Source organism: Pongo abelii, chromosome 6 (genome assembly GCF_028885655.2).
Source record: "Pongo abelii isolate AG06213 chromosome 6, NHGRI_mPonAbe1-v2.0_pri, whole genome shotgun sequence".
In the NCBI taxonomy this organism is placed as follows: Eukaryota; Metazoa; Chordata; class Mammalia; order Primates; family Hominidae; genus Pongo; species Pongo abelii.
Genome location: NC_071991.2, coordinates 39,185,274 through 39,207,192, shown reverse-complemented (window position 1 = coordinate 39,207,192; position 21,919 = coordinate 39,185,274). Strand labels below are relative to the sequence as shown.

General features: G+C 44.0%; 1 long non-coding RNA gene and 2 pseudogenes across 2 annotated transcripts in view; 1 reads left to right on the top strand and 2 right to left on the bottom strand.

The window, feature by feature from the left end:
• Nucleotides 1–3,800, top strand: part of LOC129060315 (uncharacterized) — a 36,232-nt gene extending 32,432 nt beyond the window's left edge. The window contains exons 4-5 of one of the 2 annotated variants that reach the window (XR_008526920.2): nucleotides 458–576; nucleotides 2,380–3,800. This is a non-coding gene — a long non-coding RNA (uncharacterized LOC129060315). Of the gene's footprint in view, nucleotides 1–457; nucleotides 581–2,379 lie in introns of those variants that run through there. The other variant, XR_008526919.2, reaches the window with a different exon arrangement.
• Nucleotides 3,801–18,040: 14,240 nt separating this feature from the next.
• On the bottom strand, nucleotides 18,041–18,565 carry LOC100448428 (ferritin light chain-like; annotated as a pseudogene).
• Nucleotides 18,566–20,119: 1,554 nt separating this feature from the next.
• On the bottom strand, nucleotides 20,120–21,277 carry LOC100448067 (tetratricopeptide repeat protein 4-like; annotated as a pseudogene).
• Between the last annotated feature and the right edge of the window lie 642 nt (nucleotides 21,278–21,919).

The following is a 21,919-nucleotide window of genomic DNA, read 5'->3' as shown; positions in this document are numbered from 1 at the left end:
CCCTTTCTCTGTCACACCATGATGCAGTCATGGGTCGTCCACCCATTGATCTCAGGCATCTGTGGTCCTCCTCAAGGGAGAACACATGTTGGGTCATCTTCGTCTCTGATCTTTGTCCCTGCTGTGCGTGACCATGCTGGTGGTCAGGAGGGAGCTAAGCTCACAGGTGTGCCCAGGTGTTTGGTAGGGCAAAGGCCTGGGCTGAGACTCTACAATCTTAGGCTTGAGTTTTCCCATCTGTAGGACAGGAGCAGGGCCAGCATCCTAGGTTTGTGGTGAGGACTGGTTGAGGGCCACACCAGGCTCCTGGATGTGGCCGGCTGACCAGGGATGGGTGTCTCACTGGCTCGCAACAGGGAAGAACAGAAATTGAGAGTAAATCAATGTGAACTTTACAGCAGTTAGGCAGAGTAATTTCATATCTGTTGGGATTTGTGTTTTGTCTTCGTTTTTCTAGGACCTTATTTATTTTACAAGAGGAACAGATTTCAATGGAATGGATATTAAAAGACACACCTGGATCCCTTTACCGCCGGTGCTTTGAGAGGCACCATCAAGGGCAGTGAGCTAACGCAGGTAACTCAGGTAACTCAGGTAACAGGGCAGTGAGCTAATGCAGGTAACACAGGTGACAGAGTCATGGGCTAATACAGGTAACACAGGGTAGTGAGTTAACTCATGTAATATAGCTAAGCCAGGTAACCCAGCTTACACAGCCAACACCTGGCAGTGGGCTAACACAGTTAACTCAGGTGCTCACCTTGGGCACATCCCCAAGGCCCTTCGTGAGGTGGTCTGATGGCTGTCTACATGTGCTCCTGGACATCTGTATCCTGGTGCAGGGGAGCCTGGCAGAAGAGTGGACCCTCAGACCCTCCCTCAGCCACACAGGGCAGACATCCTCCACGTGGCTTCAGCCGCAGCTATCAATTGAGTGGTGGGCAAGGCCATGCTCTGGATAGTGTACCTGGTCCTCGGTGAGGCCCAGCCCCACTGACAAGCATTTGGGGTCTGTTTAATTGCTCAGCCTGTCTGCTGCTATTTGTCACATGCTAGTATTGGTGTGGCAGCTGCTTCTCTGAGTTCTAGCACAGGAAAGTCCTGGAGACGAGGCCACTGCCAATGGGGGACCCTGCAGCCTGGAAGGGAAGGTGCCTGTGTGGTCCAGCCCTAGTGGCAGAAACTTGGGTCTGCTCTGTGTGTTGTTGTGTCTACAAGTGTGTCTGCTTGGCTCCTCACTGACAACAGGAGTCTAAGAGATTCCTAACAACTGACTAAACAACACAGAGTCTGAGCAAACGTTACAGAAATGGGGGAAATTGCAATGAAATTCTGGAAAAGGAAACAGGCACAACTGAGACAACATGGAACCTTGCTTCTGAAGGAAGGGGTGGGGTGCTGTCCAGAAAGTTCTAGAAGACAAAGCACTAGCAAAAGGCAAGAACATATTGTGAATGTCTCAGGAGAGGGATTCTGCAATTTTTTTTTTATCCACTAGGACAATCCTGTACTGAAAAGAGTGTGGGGCTCTGGGCAAACCCTTCTCTATCCCGAGTCTCATTATTTTCAGTCTATAGTAGGGCAGTAGTGGGTAAGATGCCGCTAAAGTCCCTTCCAGGACCAATGCTGGGAGTTTTCTTTGAAGGGACACGGTGGCTGCTCCTTTCCGCCCTGATGGCTTCCTCATGCCTCCTCCTTCCTTGCCAACCCACATCATCTCCCTGGGACTTTGCTTGCAGTCAGCTCAGAGGCTGCCTCCACGCCTGCATTCCTACTGTGCTGTAAACACAAAGGATTCATGCCAGATAGGGTGGAGTGGGGTGGGTCTTACCCCTCCTGAGAGAAGCCTGTGAACTCTGACTCAGTGAGTTAAGGAGAAACACTTCTCAGGTGTGGAGAACACCTACGCTGCTGTGTTGAAGGTGGTGCTGGGCAACACTTAAGTCTCCTCCAGGAGCCCCAGGAGCAGCCGCTGGGGGATGACCTGCACGTGGTCCGGTAACCTGTGTCAGGTTTGCAGGATGTTAGGGCCTTCAAGTTGTTTAGCTCAAAAATATTCAAACTTCCTTAGCGCAAAAATATTCTTTCTCAAACAAAATCTTATATGGAGTCCGAATATATAAAATTTCTATATTAAAGACAGCGTTTTGTAAATTTCTTTATAATTTCTCATTAATGATGCTTATTTATTTTTAATTAAGCCAGTCAACAAAACTGTAAAGGACCTTTTGGTCAACCTGGATACTTTCAGTTGTTTCAATATTTTCGTATCTTGATCTTCCTCATGTGGTTCCCGAAAATTCCAATTCATAAAGATAAATAGCAGTATAATAATTTCTATAATTTTCTTGAATAGATATGTCCAGTTTTAAATTTCAGGGAAATAAAAGAACCTCCTAATCAAAGACATGCCTGAAAGAATTTGACTCGAACTCAAAATATCTGAGATGATGGATATGCTAATGACCCACATCTGACCACTATACATTGTATGTGTGGAAGCTTCACTCTGTAGCCCATACATATGTACAATTATTTTATGCCAATTAAAAAAAGAAATTTGAAATATACTTGTGTAGGAGTCATGAAAGAAGTATTTTTTAAAATTGAGGTAAAATTCACATATCATAAAATTCACCATTTTAACCATTTTAAGGTGTACAATTCAGTGGCTTTTACATTCTCAATGTTGTGCCAGCATGGTCTCTATCTAACTGCAGAACATTTTTATCACCCCCAAAAGAAAACTGTCCCTATTAAGTATGCATATTTTCACTTAAGTTTTGAAGTAGTTACAATATATTAAAATGAAATGGAGGCAAACCAGAATAACCAAGATGGTTTTAGGTCATGGTAAATGCCGTGAAGGGAAAGTGATAGAGAATGAGAGGGAAGAAAGACCCTTGATTTAAGACCCAGACAATGGGAAGGTGTCAGCAATGGAAAGGGCAAAGGATGGGCCTGAAGAGGGGAAAGAGAGGGTGTGCAGAAGCCCTGAGGCAGGAATGAATTCAGCAGGTTTAAGTATAGAAATGAGACCTGTGCGCTTGGAAGGGAATGTGCCCGGGAAGGATGGGAGGAGCCAGGGTGGGCTGCTGGGGTCTGGGGTGCACTTTAGAATCCCCTGAGCAATGTGGGAGCTCTTGGCCTGGGGCCTAGCCATGGTCGCTGGCAAGCTCTGCAGGTGATCCTAGTGAGAAGCCGGGACACAAATACCTGATGGCCGCTGACGGGTTTGAGAAGCAGATACGCAGAAATGGTCTGTGAGCGTCAACCACAAAACTCAGGAGTTGAGCTTGGTTTCTTCTCAGTCTATGCATATAACACCTTTAAAATGTTTCTTTCTGACATTATGAATCTTGACTTCATGAAACTAAGAAGAAATATAAAGAAAACAAAGCCATTCTGGGTGAAATATTGTCATGCTGGGTCATTAGCCGTTACAGAAAAAAAAAATATCTCATTATCTCCTTGCTAACTATTTTCCAACAACGTTAAAGATTTTATGACATTTATTTTATTGAAAATAATTAGTGCCCGCTGGCCTGGCAGGCAGCTGAGAGGAAGGCACTGTCCCAGAACCCTCTGCTGCAGCCTCTACCCAGGTTCAGGGGCTGCTGTTCCTGCATCTGCTCTTATCCCCACAGGTGCTTTTGTAGCAGGTGTTAGTGGTTCTTGGCTGATTAACAAAGATAAGATTAATTCTACCGTTAGATGGGAACACGGAGATTCAGTCTTATCTGACGCCTGCCAACGTCAGGCTCTTGGGTCTAAATTATGGGAATTTGGATTTCCTTGGCTTTCCACCAGCAGAAATCAGTAGATTTCTGCAAAGGAAACCAAACAAGACTCCAGCTGTCCAGGTACCATCTGCCAGAAATTGGTTGATGCTGCTTCTATTTACAAAAATACTGGCTGTGGAGTGTGTGTCTGTCCCACAAATCCAAGGCTTTCTAGCCTGGCCCTGGGGGTCCGATGTAGGGAGGGAGTTCAGCTGTGAGGCGCAGGCCAAGCCTGTGCTGTGCCTGGGGGAGATGCTCAGGGACCCGGCAGCCACTCATGGAAACTCTGCGTGGCACATCCTCAGGAGAAATCCAGGCCACCCACAGCCTGTGGGGCTGTAAGCAGACAATTTGCTGCTTTGAGTCTCAGTTTCCTTGTCTGAAAAAGGGCCTGATGATAGAGCTTGCTTCTTAATTTTAGCTGTGTTTATCCTATGCTCTGCCACATTCACTGGGGCAGCTTGGTTAGAAGCAACCCTGGCCCCGACCTGATCCCCCTCACTGTGGGGCCCTGGCCAGTTCTCTGTTGGGATGGGAGCCCCCAGCCAGGCTGATCCACAGCTGCCCTCATGGGATTGGTTGAGTGATGCAGCACTTTGGCCGCCATCCCCTGACCACGCCTGGCTCCTAGTGCCCTTGGGGGTCCTGAGCTTTTGGCTGTGGGAGCAGAAGTCCCAAGGGAGGCTCTAAGAATAGAGTCCTTTCCAAAACTCTCATTTCCAAAGTCTGAACTGACTTTGCAATACTAAATAAATATTGAACGAAGTTGACCCTCTCTCTCCTGCCAGAATTTCCGGCTTCTTTTTCTAAAATCCATGCTAATAGCTTCTGAACCTTTTCCTCTGTGAGAAGCCCCCTCTTTTTCAGAATACTTGCTGAAAAGTCGATATCTCGTAAAAGACAAATGCATGAAACTACCAGAAACTTAGGAAGTCCAAGGGAGTCTGAGAAAAATCATAACTTGGTAAGAAAATCTTAAAAAATATTTTTATTAGCTCCTTGAGTAATGGAATTTAGTCAGGACTTCAGACAGAGCCAAATATGAAATTTGTTGTTATTTAATATTATCCAACATGAAACTGCTCTCCATTTTAAGCAATGGTTTAAATGTTAATTTTCATTAGAGATCTTTCTGCTTTCAGGAAAAATAACAGTCAAACCTAGCGCAAACTTGATTAGGTGATTGTTTTGCTTAAAATCCCCAGAGAGTTAAGGTTAGCGATTTCATTCTCATTGTCCTTTGGCTCTGACTGAGGCTTCTCACCTTTCAGTCTTGCTGTTGACTACTACCTACTGTCGACCTGCCTCCACTCTGTGCCTCCACAACCACCCCCAACCAGTTTCCAACTGGAGGGGACTGGCTCCTCCATGGAACCCTGGAAATCTTGCATATATCCACCAGGCCACTTGGCAAGACTGTCACTGTGGCTAAATCCAAATCTTTGCAGAGTGTCTTGTGGTCCTCTGAGATCGTGGGATTGATCATGGAGGCTTATGAGAAGCTGCCATTTCTCATTGCTTCCCTGGGATTGAGGAGGCTGTGGTGAAAGTTTCTCATGGCCTCCTGGCTTCTGACGAGGCCTCCCTTTGGGCACAGCTACAGGTGATAGAGCTGCTTTGCCACAGGGTGGCAGGGTGTCCCATCCCTCATTCCTGTTGCTGTTGTTTCTGTGCTGTCTTGAACAGGGACCTGGGGAGCTGGCATGTGCAGCTCCTCTTCTTTTTGCCGTTCGTGGGCGCAGTAAACCCTCCCGGCCTGAGAAGGGCTCCTTGTTTCTCTGCCTGCTGAATCAGTCCTGTCAGCCTCTGCTTTGTCTTGTGCTTGATATCTCCTCTCCTCCCTGCTCCCAGCCCCCTCCCTGAGATTCAAGTCTGTGTTTGGGGCTCTTCACTTGCTCTGTGGCACTCTTTCTGAGATGCTGCTTGTCTATCCTAACTTCAAACTGTGGAGTGGTCTGTCTGCTCTGTAGTGTCTTTGCTCTGCCCTGCCCAGCTATGGGCTGGAATCTCCAAAGTTTCAAGTGATGAAAGTGGTAGAATATGTCACCTTTGAAAATGGGGAACCTGCCCTGTCTCCCTCAGCGGCACAAAGCACCAGCAGGGGCAGGACACCGGGGGTCTAGGCTGAGGTCCTTTTCAGCTCTGAAAGCTCAGTATCCATCCAGAAGTGCACCAGTCTCCTTGGGAGCTTTAGAGCAGATGACAAGATTGTTGGATACAGGTGGCCAAAGGAGCCCTTTTTTCTTGGGACATTGAAGAAACAGATTAAAATGCTACCTGCACAAGTGGTACTTAAAACCCCACTGTGCTCCTGAATTCCCTCATTCGCAAAATAGTAATACTAATACTTATCTCTCCACTTATTGAGAGGACCCCAGAAAGGTGTCTAGGAGGACACTCTGCCCCTCCAGGACCTGCCACCACACGTCCTATGGGAAAAGCACAGACATGGGATCCAAAGGATCCTAGGTCTTGTTCTAAGTCTCTCCCTCAACAGGTGGGAGAAAACCTTAGTTTTCTTATGTACCATATGAATGTAGCATTAATAGCTAACTTACGAGGTTTCTGTGAAGATCAGTGAGATTATTAGCAAAAATATATATGAAAGTTCCCAGGCCATAGGAGGCACATAATAAATGTTAACTGAATTGATGTTTGAAGTTGTAGGCTTTGCACATCCTATTGGCTTGAAACTGATTAGAGATATGTGCTCTCGCCAGGAAATAGGTACCGAAAACTCCTACCACATCGTCTTAGGAAGGTAGTGTGGAGCTGCATGATGGCCTTCTGAGTCACATTTCTTCCCTAGAAGCTCATCGGCCAGAGTTGCAAAGTTCTGCTGCCTGAGCCATCCGAGGGCTGTGTCTGCTCTGCTGGTGCCCATCCATGCTGGAGCAGAAAGGACCCTAGCTGAAGCTCAGAGGCTGTGACTGGAGCCACGACAGGAAAGGCAGGCTGCTGCTTCTGCAGAACCAGAGGCCTGGGGGAGAGGCCCCAGAGCTCAACACAAAAGCCCCAGATGAAGCCTTAGTGAGGCCGAGTCCTGTCTGAGACTCTGCCATTGGGGTTGCCTGTGAATGGCTGACACTGACCCCTGCCCCCAGCCCCTTTATTGGGATTCTGCTGTTCTCATCCCTGTCCCCTGGTGCAGCTACACACATTTGCTCAGAAAGAGAGCCCCCAGCAGCTTAGAGTTCAAGATTTTCTTGTTGGAAAAACACAACTTCTGTAGAAAATAAAAATGGCAAAATGCTAAATGCTGGTGTGAGCCAAGCATGTGTCAGGTGTGTGTCAGGCATGTGCCACACAGATCATCCTCTGTGTTGTATCTATGGTTCCTTCCCACCATGTTGTGAAAGACGCATCATTGTTCCCACATTGAAGAGGAAATGGAGGCCTGAAGGGTAAAGTGTGTGGCCACCTTGCATGGCCCATAGAAGGCAGGCCCAGGACGGGTGGCCCTGGTCCTGCAGACTCTGAATTCCTTTGCTGTGCTGTGATCACACCCATTGTAATCATGATGCCATAGCCACTGGCACTTGCGTAGCTCTCTCAGCCTTAGAGACTGTCCCCCTGACACTACGTCCTTGGATCTTAACTTAGCCCAGTTGGTAGACAAGCTGGTCATACCCATCAGAGGATGAAAGAAGCCCATGGGAAGTTGGCTGCCCTGCCCTGCCCCTGCCACCTGGGGAAAGGTTGGGAGGAGAGGACTGTTGGAGCCACCCATAGGAGAGCCAGGTTGGGACTGCCAGTGCAGACCGGGTGTGGTGATGCTGTGTGGAGAGTGCCTCTTCCTCCAGGAGAGTGGCTCCGTGTTGAAGAGGACTGAGAATATGGCTGGAACAGGCAATGAGAACCGTTGTCAGCAGGATGTGCCCACGCTAGGGAGCCTGGTCCTGAGCCCAGGGATGTGGGTGTGCGGGGAGGGGAGGTGCAGGAGGTTGGAGGTGGCAGAGGAGATGGACCAGCTCCTTCACTGCATCGGTGGTCCCGACGGTTGACAGGATGGGCTGGATGGGGCTGGCAGTGGACAGAGAGAGGAAGTGTGTCTCTGAAGGGCAGCACAGAGCCATGTGCCCAGCCGAGGGGCATGCAGGATTCTGAAGCCAGCTCAGAGATGGTGTGTCTGGGTAGCAGGGAACTGGGGCATGTTGCAAAAAAAAAAAAAAAACAGGAAGTGGGGCATGCAAGAGCCTGGATGGCAATGATCTATTAAAGATGGAACTCTGGGCTTCGGATACATGACCTGGGGCCCGGAAACATTTGGGTGCCCCACAGGACAGAGCATGGTGTGGCAGGCTGATTGGGGAGATGACCTCGAGGGGAGGGGAGACTGGAGAAGGTGAGATTAAGCTGTGGGAAGTCCCTGCGGCCGACAGCTCCAGATGTGAGGCTTGCGGTTCACAAACAGGTTCACACCTACAGCTGCTTGCACCTGGGTCCCAGAGGACCCTGAGGTTCAGGAAGTCTCCTGGAATTGCCTGGGGTCACAGGACTTGTGGGGGCAGAGGTCACCAGGCCTGGCTGTGCCCTGTCCTCCCATCCCCTCTACCGACTGGACACGTGATTTCCTGTCTACTGCAGAGGGACATACAGGGGGAGGGGCAGGGGTGCAGAGACTGTGGGGTGGATGATCAATAAGCGCTTTTACCTTAGACCCTCGGAGGCATTTCAAAAACAACTTTCCCAGTGTTAAAATGAGTGAAGTCAGAAGCTGAAGCAGGCCTGTCCCGGCTCCCTCCAGTGTGTGCGTTTTCTTGACGTCACTGGGCTCCTTGCCCTGCTGGCAGCTCCACACCGGCCCCTCAGCCTGGAGGCAGCAGCCCCAGTGGTTGAACCAGGGGTGCTCCCCCAAGGACCTTGTGCATGTCCCATCTAGGGAGAACCTAGGCTGGCAGACGATGAAGTCACTTTTATTTCTATTAAATACTGTGCGGCCTGGAATAGGGACACATGTACAGATTTTAAACCACCCTCAGCCAAGACGGTTCAATGATATGTCAAAGACATCTGACAGGGGTCACCTGTGAGAACAGCTGATGTTGACCTTTGATGTTGGAGAGTACACAGGACACTTGAGTTTCTTCTCACCCATGACACAAGTTCAAACCCAGAGAGAAAGTTAAGCCCATTTTAGTCCTTCCTAGTTTATAAGCATGGACCTATATTCTTCTGAGCTGGGGGAAGCAAAAGATACTGCAGAATTTAGCTGGGAAGCGCACATTCTCTGAGGTCTGATTGTCCACTCTGGTGCCAAGGATGCTCATGAGCACTTTCTGGCTGTTCCATAGCCAGCTTTGACGTGGGGCATTCAAGGACATCCAGGGACACGGCTCACCTTTGGGTGTCAGCCAACCTGGGGAGCAAAGATTCCCCAGGCAATGCAATTGTTCAGTCCCATCCACAAATGCTTACTGAACACCTTCTACAATTAGTCATTGCACCTCATGGAGTGACAGGGACGTGAGGAATCCATAGCCCTGTGGTCTGGGGGCCAGATGTACGTGTGTGTGATGTTAATGATCGCCTCAGGAGGTGGAGCAAACTCCTCACTCCTCAGATTGGGGCACACAGAGCAGCTTCCATCCACAGAGCACAGCATGGAAAATGGGAAGGGAGAGGCACTCCATGGTGGAAAAACTAACAGGACCTCCTCCCGGTGCTCAAGGCCAACACCCATAGTGATGAGTCACACTGACAATGTGTACCGTTTATGTGATGTGAGGCCCTTCACCGCTGTGGGCTTCCTCCTGAAACCCATATTCCAGTCTAATCATGAGAAAACCATCAGACAAACCCTATTTTGGAGACATTCTGCAAAATACTTGACCAGTCCTCCTCAAAACTGTCAAAGTTGTCAAAAACCAGAAAAATCCTGAGAGCCAAGAACTTCCAAAAGAGATATGACAACTAAATGTCCTGTGGTATCCTGGCACAGGAGAAGAACATTAGGTAAAAACCAAGGGAACCTGAGTAATTTATCAATATTGGTTCATTAATTATAACAGATGTGCCATACACATATAAGACATTAACGATGGGGGAAACTGGGTATGGGTTACATGGAAACTCTTTTCACTATTTTCATAAATTTTATTTACTAAATTTGTGATTTTTTAATCTAAATCTGTTCTGAAATAAAAAGTTTATTTAAAAAAACCACTCCATCCAGTAGGCGATAGCAGGTGACCTGCCAAAGAGGTGGAGCCAGTTGATGGCTGGAGGCAATCGAGATGCTCGGGGGATGGTGACAGATGCATCTAAGACATGACAGTGATGAGGCAGTGTCCCAGACACCAAGGGCAACACCCCCAGGAACCTGGACCCCTTACGGTGGCTGAGATCCTTGCAGGATCAGTACAATGAGAGTTGTTATGGCTACTCTGACCCATCAGTAACCAGGCTTGTGAGATTGGCCGGAACCTGGGATAACATAAAGCTATGAAGGCAGAGGCTCGAGAAACCTGAAGAGTGTAGTCAAAGTCATGTTGAGATCAGAGCTCACAGCTAACAGATAACACAGCAAAGGTATGAAGCCCAGCACGAGTGAGGGGCATCAGTGATGCAGACACCAAGACGACAGTAGAAAGGGTCCAGAAGGGTCGTCCTGAAAATTAAGTTGATGTAAGTGTCTTCTGGAGAATTTACCTTTCCTTTGTATCAGCAATCAGCATGCTTGCTCTTTCTGACACAGGGATCCAAGTTCATTCACTAAAACCAATCTTAGACATAGGAGAGGACTGCTCTTTCTGTCGGATGAGTCCCACTAGAGCCTGAAGTAAAGCCAAAATGCAAGTTGGCAAAACTATGGTTTGGAGAGAGACAGACTGCACACACACTTGACAGTGTTTAGTTCCTGGATGGAGCTGTTCCTGAAGTCTACACCTGAGCTTGCAGTATAACTTGTGTTTGTATTTTGCTTAAGCCAGTTTGAATGGAATTTATGCTACTTAGAATAAAAGGGTCCTGAGAATCTTCCTACTACTGAGAAAGATCGCAGAATAGTGAGTGCTTCTGTCCCCAGAGGCACTCCTGGGAGGCAGTTTGCAAATGTGTTTGGGAGGAGATGAGATTTTCTGAAGTCAGATTGTGGTGAACAGGGCATATCCTCAGGAAAGTACAGAATGCCACAGCTAGCCAGGCTGTGAAAGGCTCTCTGGAGCCTGGAATGCCGTCATTGTTCTGAGGTTTTGCATCATGTCTAAAGTCACTGTCCTGTCCTCCTAATAGGAGAATGGAGTCCCAGAAACCTAGGAGGAGAAGACGAAGTGTCAGCCTCTTGGCATCTGCAGTGTTGCCAGGAAAAGAGCTCTGATCCCAGGGGCTTACCCACTTCCACAGGTAGGAAGCATCCCTGAGAGGACTGGAAAATTAGCATATCTCAGATCCATCTGCAAAACTTTTGCAAACATGGAACTCCCTCGTTCTAATCTTATCAGCAACTTCCAGAGCTGAACCTTGATTAATCTGGATACAAAGAGGATTGAACCGCCACATAGTAAGCATTTACAGGAGGGTGTTTCCTTTATCAGTGAAGCTTGATGGATCCATGATGATCTAGTGCATTCTCCTCCCCAAAATCAGGATCATCCTCTGCATATGAAGGAACAGACAAGCCCTCAGCTCTACCACTTTGGAGAGTGGGGGATTGGACAACATGAGCCTTCAATCGTATCTCTTGGATGACCAAGGAAGGCTGGATTTCTGCACCTAAAAAAATGGAAGCACCAACTGTACAACAAATACTGTCCATTCAAGTTGAAGTTCTCAAATAAGGTATCCAATTAACTGATGTATTAATAATATTGAAAATAATAATCTCATAGGAAGATTCCAAAAATTTCTGATTTTATATCTAGCAAAGACTTCATACAGTATGTTTGATTTGTATGTAGAACTCAGGGTGAACATGCCAGTGACAGTGGCAATGAGAGGGGTAACTGGGAGCCAGAAGCAGTCTGAGGGAGAGGAGAGGAGGGGGCAGAGCATGCTCAGGGAACCATGAGCCATGCAGGATAAGCAATAGGGCAGAATAAACACGACATACCCATCTGTTTATTCTCTCTGTATAATGTTTTGATTCTCTTTGTACCCTAACTAACCAAGGCACAGCTCAGGAAGTTGCTGCCAGGATTAGAAAAAGGGAGTTGCGCATTCTCAAAAAGCAATAGTACAGTGCAAAGAATGGTAATTAATCCCCCCAGCACACTTGACCCAGCCCCTAAAGAACTTTGTGACCTTGGGTCAGGCAGGCAGCTCCCAGGCTTCTGTTTTGTCATTTTTGACCTCTTCTGGCTGCAATGATTCATTTCCAGATATAGGTTGCTTCAGCTCATCTCAAACTCTTCTTGTAGCCTGTTCTTTGAGAAATGGTAATATATCTCTTGAAAAGTTTGTTTTTCTTGCAAAGTCACCCAATTCATGAGTTAATGAGGTCCCACCAGTGATACGATTGCAGAGTCACAAATATCACTAACTGAAAGGAGTAGAAGGAAGGTGGGAAATGCAGACACACCATGAGTGGGTGGCTTCCAGGAGATACACGTGAGACCAGCCCTGTGGTGGGCCAGGTCAGAAGGACTTCTGCTTAGACTAGGTGGAAGCTTCTCAGCATTCTGAGGAGTACCACCATCTGACTGGCAGTTTGAAGGTATCACTTGGGCTGCTGTATCAAGAATAGACTTCAGAAGACAAGTTGAACGTAGCAAGACCAGTGAGAAAGGTGTCATAGCAGTCCAAGTACAGGGTGGCAGTGGAGATAGGAGTTATATTAAGGAGAGAGTCATCAGGATTTGCTGATGGGTTAGGTGTGGGCTGTGGAAGAAAGATCAAAGTCAAGAATGACTCCAGTGACATTGTCCTAAGCAATTGGAATGATGAAATCACAGTTGTTGAGATGGGGAACCTGCACATGGAATGAGTCTGGAGGAGAGATTAGTTGTTTGGCTTTGGACATGCTGAGTTTCAGATGTGTTTTGACACACATGTGGAGGGGTTACGCTTGAATATCTGAGTCTGACCTTTGTATTGAGATGTTCCTATCCTACTTCTTCCTACCTCTACCCTGCAAAGGATGACCATTGTATCTTCAGTGCCCCCACAAGGCTCTGTGCAGATTCCTGGTATGTCACATTTATTTCAAATGGCTTTACTGAGATGTAATTGATATATAGTTCACCCATTTAAATTGGACAATTGAATGGTTTTTAGTATATTCACAGAGTTTTGATCATGTGTAACATGGTCTATTTTTAGAATATTTTTGTCACCCTTTCCCCTCTAAAAAACCTCATAGCCATTAGGAAACATTCTCCATTTCCTAGCATGGTATTTTAAAATAGTGACAATTCCTATTTTCAGGTCTGTCAGTAAGCCTCTTAATGGTAGGGACTTCCATGTTATTTGTTTTTGCATTTCACCCTATAACAATTACTCAAAAAAGCTGTTGTATGAATGAACTACAGTTTGAAAAATACGACCCCAAGACTGTGTGTCTTTAAGAGAGAACCAGCCCTTTGCATTCTGGTGCTCTTCGTATGGCTGACTGTAGCATTTTTCAGATCTAGTTGAGAAACCGATGGGAGAATATGGAGATAAGTCTCATTACTCTTTTCTTTCTTGGCTATACTTCTCTAGCATCTGTTGTAAACAAAACAGAAAAGAGTCTTTCTAAACCTGGTGAAAATATCTCAAATGCAAGGAAGCCAGTGATGAAAAATGCAATATCAAATTTCGGGCTGTTATAAACACATGGCACAAATCACATCTGCTCATTAAACTTATTACAAAGAATGATAACAAAAGCAAAGAGATGTCTGAAAATGTCTTGGGAAAAATAAAGTAGCTGATAAATTCTTGGTTTTACTGTTTTATGTCATAAGGATGGATATAATTTTATTTGGGACAAATGTTTCTGGACTCAGACTACAGACTACAGATTTGGAGCTGAAGGCTACTACCAAGGCAGTCTCCTCTAACATCTTCATTTCAGAGCTGATGAGCTAGATAGTCATGCCCTGTGACCTCTTAGCTGGTTATGGCAGAACTTGCCCAGGAGCAAGGGGCATAATGTATTAATTAGTTTAAACTGATATGCATTATGTACTAACAGGGTCTGGGCAGACCAGTAGCATCTAAATATTATTCTAAGGGTCAGAAGCTTTTTTTCCAATAAAGCCGTATGCTGAAAACAATAATTATGGCAGAATCCTTCTGATGGAGCCTGGGGGGTGGACTGCTTTTTCCCTCTGCTGCTGCATCCCTGATGTGGTTTAGTGTGTCCTGGGACTATCCCTTTGACATCTGTCCTCTGTGTTCTTCTGAAATACAGGACCCATCCGCCACGTATAGTCACTAGTTTACTTGCTTCTCTTCCCTCCTAAACTGTGGAATCTCTCAACATAATGATTGTGTCTTACACAAAACTGCATATCTCAGTTTCTGAACTCAGGAAATATTAACTTTGTTCTTTGACTTGCCAGGTTCTTTTCAAGGTGTTGGTAATACAAATATGAGGAAAACAGAGTTGACTCATGGTGATGGAGCTTACGTTCTATGGGGCAAGAGTGAGCAGAGGGTAAATCATCAAATAAAGAACCTACTATAGACACATATTGTGGGGAAAATACAGCAGCAGAAGATAATAGGAAGTGTCAGGACATTTGGAGTGGCTAAATTTGCTGGGTTTTTTTTTGTTTTTGTTTTTTCTAGAAGGTGGACAAGAAGACATCTTCAATAAAGTGACATTTATATAGAGACATAAAGAAATGAAGGGGGAGCCATGCATATCAAGGAACATAAGTGCAAAGGCCTTGAGTTAGAATCCTGTAGGGTGATTTGTAGGAACAATAAGGCCAGAGAGGGACACAGCTGGAACAGAGTGAATTAGGAGATGTGGACAGAAAGGTTGCAGGGAGTCAGGTTATTTAGGACTCTGTAGGCCATTGTAAATATTTGGGATGGGACACTGGGCAGAGGAGTAACATCATCTCATTTCAGTTTTGAAAGGTTCACTCCAGCTACTCTGTTGACAATGGATTATAGAAGACTGAACATGGAATCCAGGAGACCAGTCAGAAAACTTCTTCAGGAATCCAGCACAGTAATGGCAAATTCATCCTTCCCCTTTATTAGGCCTCTCCGCTCCACATTTTTCATTGCCTACATTCCAATCCATCTACAAATCCTTTGGCTGTACCATCTAAATATGCTCAGAATCTAATCACTTCTTATCACCTCCACTGTTCCCCATCTAAGGCACCCTCATGTCTCATCTCATTATTGCCATTAGCTTCCCAGCTTCAGTCCTCTCTATTGCTTCCTCTTAACACAATAGCCTGTGGTTCTTTGCAAATGTCAGTCAGAAGCAGAAAATGGCAGAGTAGGGAACTCTAAAACTGTTTCTTCACTAACGCAACAATAAAGTTGGCATAAACTATTAGGATTAACTTTTTAAAACTAAGGAATCTAATAAAAAAATACAACAATGAAAGAAGTGTTTCACAAAGAAAGAAGCTCCTAAATTTCAGCAAAAGAGTATTGTGGTGCTTTAACTTACCTATACAATTTACCACGTTCCAGGTTGGTGGTAGCTATGGGGCTGGCTGCCCATGTTATTGACATAACTTGATGGCCCCAGAGGAGGCACTTAGTCTCAAACAATTATGATTGTATGTCTGTCTGGTGGCTCCCCGAGTGATTGGTGAGGGAATTCCCTATGTTTCACATGCCTCTGAACTTTCTCAGGCCTGAAGCAGCCTCCTGGGTGGCATTTAAAGAAATGATTTAAGGCAGACATACTCACTGCTGCTGCCTGGGGAAGGTTATAACAGATAGCAAAAGCAGCAGACAGACTAGAAAGGTTAGGAAAAGTCAGGGAAAGAATACAAATGTGAGAATAAATATTTTAATAGATTCCATGTAATTGGATAACCTGGAAGTCCAGACAAATGCCCAGGACTAGACATGCTCAGTAAAGACTGGAGAACACCATGTACTTTCATCTCTGGCTCCTGTCTTTAGGCTCCCGTGAAGCTGAAAGTGGGCATTAAGCAAATGTAAATGGCCTAGCTAAGCATTAAAGGAATACTCAAACACATAGCCAGTCCACAAAGACTTGAAGTATTTTTTGTTACGTTGGGTTTAGGCATTTAAGAAAATCTCTGTTAAATCACCAGCTGACCAGTAAGTTAACAGAACTGGAACTTTGGTGACTACACATAACAGAGAAAACAGTCTTATAAAAAGAATTTAGAAGAGTCACTAAACAACTACAACCTACAAGTAGCAACAGCAAATCCTGGGGAGAAGAAGATTATGATTTCTAGAGTTACACATTATGATATTCAAAATGTTCAATTATCGAAAATTTACAGCACATGCAAAGAAACAAGAATGTATGGCCCACTCACAGGAAAAAATAAATGAACCGAAACTGTCCCCAAGAAAACTCAGACATTGGATTTACTATAAAAAGACTTTAAATCAACCATCTTAAATATGCTTAGAGAGATAAAGAAAAACCATAGACAAAGGAGACCATAAATATGATGCCTGACAAATAGAGATTACCAACAAAGATAGAAAATATAAGAATAGACCAAACAGAAATTCTGGAGCTAAAAAATGCAATCTGAAATGAAGGCTTCACTAGAGAGATTCAGCATAAAATTTGAACAGAAAGAAGAAAGCATCCTCAAAATTTCAAACTATACTTAAGATAGCTCAATGTAGATTGTTCAATTTGAGAAGCGGAAGTGGAAAGAAATGAAGAAAAATGGACATACCTTAAGAGACCTGTGGGACACTATCAAGTGTACCATTATATGTATAATGGAAATCCTAGAAGAAGGAGAGAAAGAAGCAGAAAAGTTATTTCAAGAAATAATGGCCCAAATTTTTCAAATGTGAGAAATAACATAAATCAGCATATCAGAGAATCTCAATGGACTTTTAACCAAAAAAGCACAAAGACTGCTTTAAGCATTATAATTAGACTTTCAAAAGGAAAAGCCAAAAAAGAATCTTGAGAGCAGGAAGTAAGAAGCAACTTGTCATGTTTTTGTACAAGGAATCTTAAATAAGAATAAGAGTCAACATCCCATCAGCAAGCATGAAGGGCAGAAGGAAGTAGGATAATATATTTAAAGTGCTGATAGAAAAAAAACTGTTAACCAAGAATTCTGTCTGCCAAAACTAATCAGTGAAGAAGAAATTAAGACATTCCCAGATGAATAAACTTTGAAGAAGTTCATCACTAGTAGGCCTGTCCTACAAGAAATGCTAAAGATATTCCTTCAGGTTGAAATAAAAGAACACCAGACAGTAACTCAAAGCTGTATGAAGAATTAAAGAAAACCAGTAAAGGCAACTACAGAGATAAATATACAAGCTAATATTATTGTATTTCTGGTTTGTAACTCTTCTTTTTTTTTCTTTTTTCCCCTATATGGTTTAAAATTCAAATGCCCGAAATAATATAAATTTGTGTTAATGGGCACTCAATGTGTAAAGACAAAATCTGTGACAATAATAACATAAAGAGATGGATCAGGCTGTATAGTAGCAGAGGTTTTGTACACAATTCAGGCTAAGAGGGTATTGATTCAAGCTACATTGTTATAAATTTAATATGTTAATTACAATCTCCAGATCGTGTGGTAGAAAATAATTAAAGAAAATAACTTAAAAAAGTGAAGAAAATAATTAAAAACTATGCAGAAAAGAAAATAAGAATTGAACAAAAATGGACTAGAAAAAATCAATTACACAAAAAACAAATCCATAATGAAGGAATTGAGAAAAAAATATACAAAATCTATGGAATATAAATAGCAAAATGAGGGAAGGAGGCCTTTCCTTGACAGTAATTGCTTTAAACATAAATGAATCAAACTATTCAATTAAATGGCAGAGATTTTCAGTATGTATTAAAAAATGTGATCCAACTATATACTATGTAAAAGAGACTTATGTTAGCTATAAAGACACAAAAATGCTGAAAATAAAAGAACAGATAAGATATTTCATGCAACTACTAATCAAAAGAGATCTGGAACATCTCCACTATTATTAGATAAAATAGACTTTAAATTTCTTTTTTTTGCTTGCAAAAGCTTTATTTCAATTTGATACAAGGCTTGGGAGAGTGCTCCAGGGTAGTTAAAAAGCTGCCCAGTGGCTGGAGGGAGAGGCTTAGGCAGGAGCCCTGTTACTTTGCAAGGGGCCCCCCAGAAGTCACTGGGCTCAGTAGGCTCCTAGTTGTACTTGAAGGTGAGCCTTTCAAAGAGATACTCGCCCAGCCCAGCCTCCAGGCCAGCCAGCCTGTGAGGTTGGTCGGGTGGTCACCCATCTTCTTGATGAGTTTAACTTCCTCATCTAGGAAGTGACTCTCAGGAAGTCACAGAGATGGGGATCTGTGCAGGCAGAACTGAGGGCATGAAGATCCAAAAGGGCCTAGTTCAGATTTTTCTTCAGGGCCATTGTGGCTTCCGTGGCATCCAAAGTTGTACCCCAATTATCTTGAGCTGGCTTCTGGATGTCCTGGAAGACAGCATGCTGCCACACTGGTTTTGTATCTTTGAGCGATTCTCGGTGCTCTCATGCTTCTCCTCAGCTGATCTGCAGAAGAAGTGGCCCATGCCTTCCAGAGCTACATCATCATGGTCGAAATAGAAGCCCAGAGAGAAATAGGTTTAGAAGACCCACAAGTACAAATTGACCAGGTGGTTGATGGCTGCCTCCACCTCAGTGGAATAATTCTGATAAATCTGGGAGCTCATGGTTAGTCAGCAAGAAGGAGCTAACTACAAAAATGGTGTTGGCTGGTCCCAGAAGCAGGAGATGACCGAGAAGATGGTCCCGAAGGTTGAAAATGGAGAGAAGATTGGAAGGTGGCTGGAGACTGGAAGAAAGAGAGTTCCTGGATCTGTTCTATCCAAACACTGTTGAAGCAAGAGACAGATCCACAGTACTGCTGAATGTGCTGCCTAGACTTTAAAATGTATCATAGAAGACAAGAAAATTGTGTATTCAAAAAAGGTTAATCCATCAAGAATATATGACAATGATAAACATATCTGAACGTAAAACAGAACCCCCAAGACACGTGAAACAAAAATTGGCAGAAATAAACTGAGAAAAAAAAATTCTACAATAATATTTGGAGACTTTAATATCCCACTTTCAATAATAAATAGAACAAAGAGACAAAATGTCAGTAAGGAAATAGAGGACTTAAACAACACTATAAACAATTGGAGTTAGTAGACATATAAATAACACTCCACTACCACAAACACCAGAATATGCATTCTTCTCAAGTGCACATGTAACATTCTCGAAGCTAAATCTTATGTTAGGCCACAAAACAAGTCACAGTAAATATTAAAAGGTTGAAATCACACAAAGTATTTTCTCTGACTACGAAGGAATGAAACCAGAAACCAGGAACAGAAGGATAACTGGAAAACTCAGAAATATGTGGAAATTAAACAACATACTCATAAATAAGCTATAAGTCAAAGAAGAATTTAGAAAATACTCTTTTTTTTTTTCAGGATAGATAAACTCCTCTTAGGAAGCGGGCAACAAACAGCTGCAGTCAAAAATATACCTTATAACAACAACCCAACATGCTAGAAGATTTTCCAGTTTAAAAGACACAAAATCCTAAAATGTGAAACTAGAGAGGAACTCAGAGGCCACTGTCCAAGTCTGTCACAGTCCTCCATATGGCAAAGATGAAGAAAACTGGCAATCTTTTTAGGGGTACCAAGGATCTCAGTTTGTACGGTCTTTATAAATGCAGAGCAGGATGTGGCTTTCCTGCCCCAATTTCACCTCAAGGCATCTACAGCAACCCCACATGGCTCCCCTCTGTGCTCATGAAATAACTTGAGGCCAGGGTCTCTCCGCTTTAAAGCCTTGGAATCCTACGCATAGTTTGTTTGTGTGTAGATATGCAGTTTGAAGGGTAGCTTCTGTAACAAGTTGTTGAACTCCACAAAAGTTCAGAATCATGTCACTGGATCTCTAGTCCATCTCCACAGACCAGAGTGCCGGTCAGGTCAGTTGCTGTGGTAACTGCAGCAGATGGTCCCTTTAGAGATGGAGTCCAAGGATGTCATGGCCAAGGCGCAGAGTTTCATATCAACTGAAGAAAGTGAAGACCAGCCAGAGAGGCTGAAGTTCAGGGAATCCAGAGGCTCCTCCCCCACCATGATACTAGGAAGGTCTATCCCCAGGGTGACAGAAATGAGGCACTGGACTGATTCAGGCATGCTAGGTTCCCAGCAGAGGAGGGTGAGGGAGGAATTCCAGGGGGCCTGGCTCAGTCATCTTATCTGGTGCACCTTTCTCCCCCAGAGATAATTCTTTCAAAAAAGTTTGGATCCTACGTAGACCAAAAATGCTGGTGTCAGGGCTTTTACAAAGTACCTGTGGTGCTGTAGATCCTGCAACAAGGTGCTCTTGGCAGGCACCCAGTACAGTTCTGCCCTGTCCTCATCCTCAATATAGACCTCCAAATTATCAGGGCAATATTTTTGCTCTAGGTCCCAAGAGGGTGTTTCACCAGACATCACCATTAGATGATCAATAAACCTGGAGTCCTCATGAAAAGCAGAGATGAAGTCTGATTGGGCATACTCTGGGTACAGAAAGAGCACAGGCCAGCTCAGCCTGCCCTGGTCATCTAGACTCAGTCTGGCTCCATGGGGGTTCTCAGAGCTGAGTCCATCCAGGAAAAGCTCACCTAGACTTTCTGAGGCTGAAACTTCATCCTCACAGGCAGCTTCAGAGAGCCTGATGTTCCTAGCCTTGATATCCTGGAGTGAAACCTCATTCTGATTCCTCTCCTTTTCTTCCAAGTTGGCTTTCCTCACATCCCTCTGTTCAATTAGCTTCAGCTTGTCTACTTTAGCCCTCATTTCCAGAAGCTTCTTCTCTTTGGCATCTATCTGCAGTCCTTCATCACATCAGTTCACAGCCTTGGCAAAGTGTTTCAGTTCCAGATGGCATAAGGCACCTCTTATTATTGCTTCGAGGTAGCAGGGTTTTAACTTTTTGGCAGCTATCACATCACTGAGAGCAGAACGAAAATTGCCCAGATAGTATTGTGCTGCTGCCTGGTTGGTATAAAGGACAGCATTCAAATCAGGATTTGCACATTTCTTCTTTAATCCTTCAGCGTAGGAAATTACAGCTTTCTTGTAGTCTTTTTCTTTAAAATAATCATTGCCCTCATCTTTATAGGTCTTGGCCTGTTCTAGAGAATGCTCCTCATCAAAAATAATTGACTGGAGACAAGCCAAGTCAGGATTCTCCCTGGGATCAATTTCTGATGGCGCTTTCTTCATAAACAGGGGGACCTTTTCAAATTCCTCTTCCCACTGGTCCTCATGAAAGCCGCCACGGTAAGGCTGGCTCTGGAACTTTTCCAGGAACGAGTCCATGGCATCGTCTGAGGTGGGGTCCTGCTCAGGTTACTCCATAACTGATGCCCTGCCCTCCAGCCCAGGTCCCGGCACCGTGAAGTGTAGAAAATACTCTACAATGAATAAAAATAAAATACAATATCCAAGATTTATGAATGCAATAAAAGCAGTGGTCAGAAGGAACATTTAAGGTCTAAACACATTAAAAAAGAAGAATGATATTAATAGCAAATCTAATTGTATATCTTACATAACTAGAAAATGAAAAGCAGTCTAAAGCCAAAGCAAGAAGGAGGTAGGAAATAATGATTAGAAGAAACATAAATGACATAGAGAATAGAAAAACAAGAGAGAGTATCAATGAACCTAAAACTTGGTTCTCTAAAAATATTACCAGATTTGATAAACCTTTAGCTATACTAAAAATAAAAGAGAAGACTAAAATAAATAAAATTAAAAATGAAATCATAGACATTATAACTGATACCACAGAAATACAAAGGATCAAAAGAAACTACTAATGAACAATTATATGCCAACAAATTGGATTACCTACAGGAAATTGATAAATTCCTACACATACAACCTACCAACACTGAATCATGAAGAAATAGAAAATCTAAACAGACCAATAGTGAGTAAAGAGATTGAGTCTATAATCAAAAATCTTACAAAAAAGAAAAGCTCAGTATCAGACAG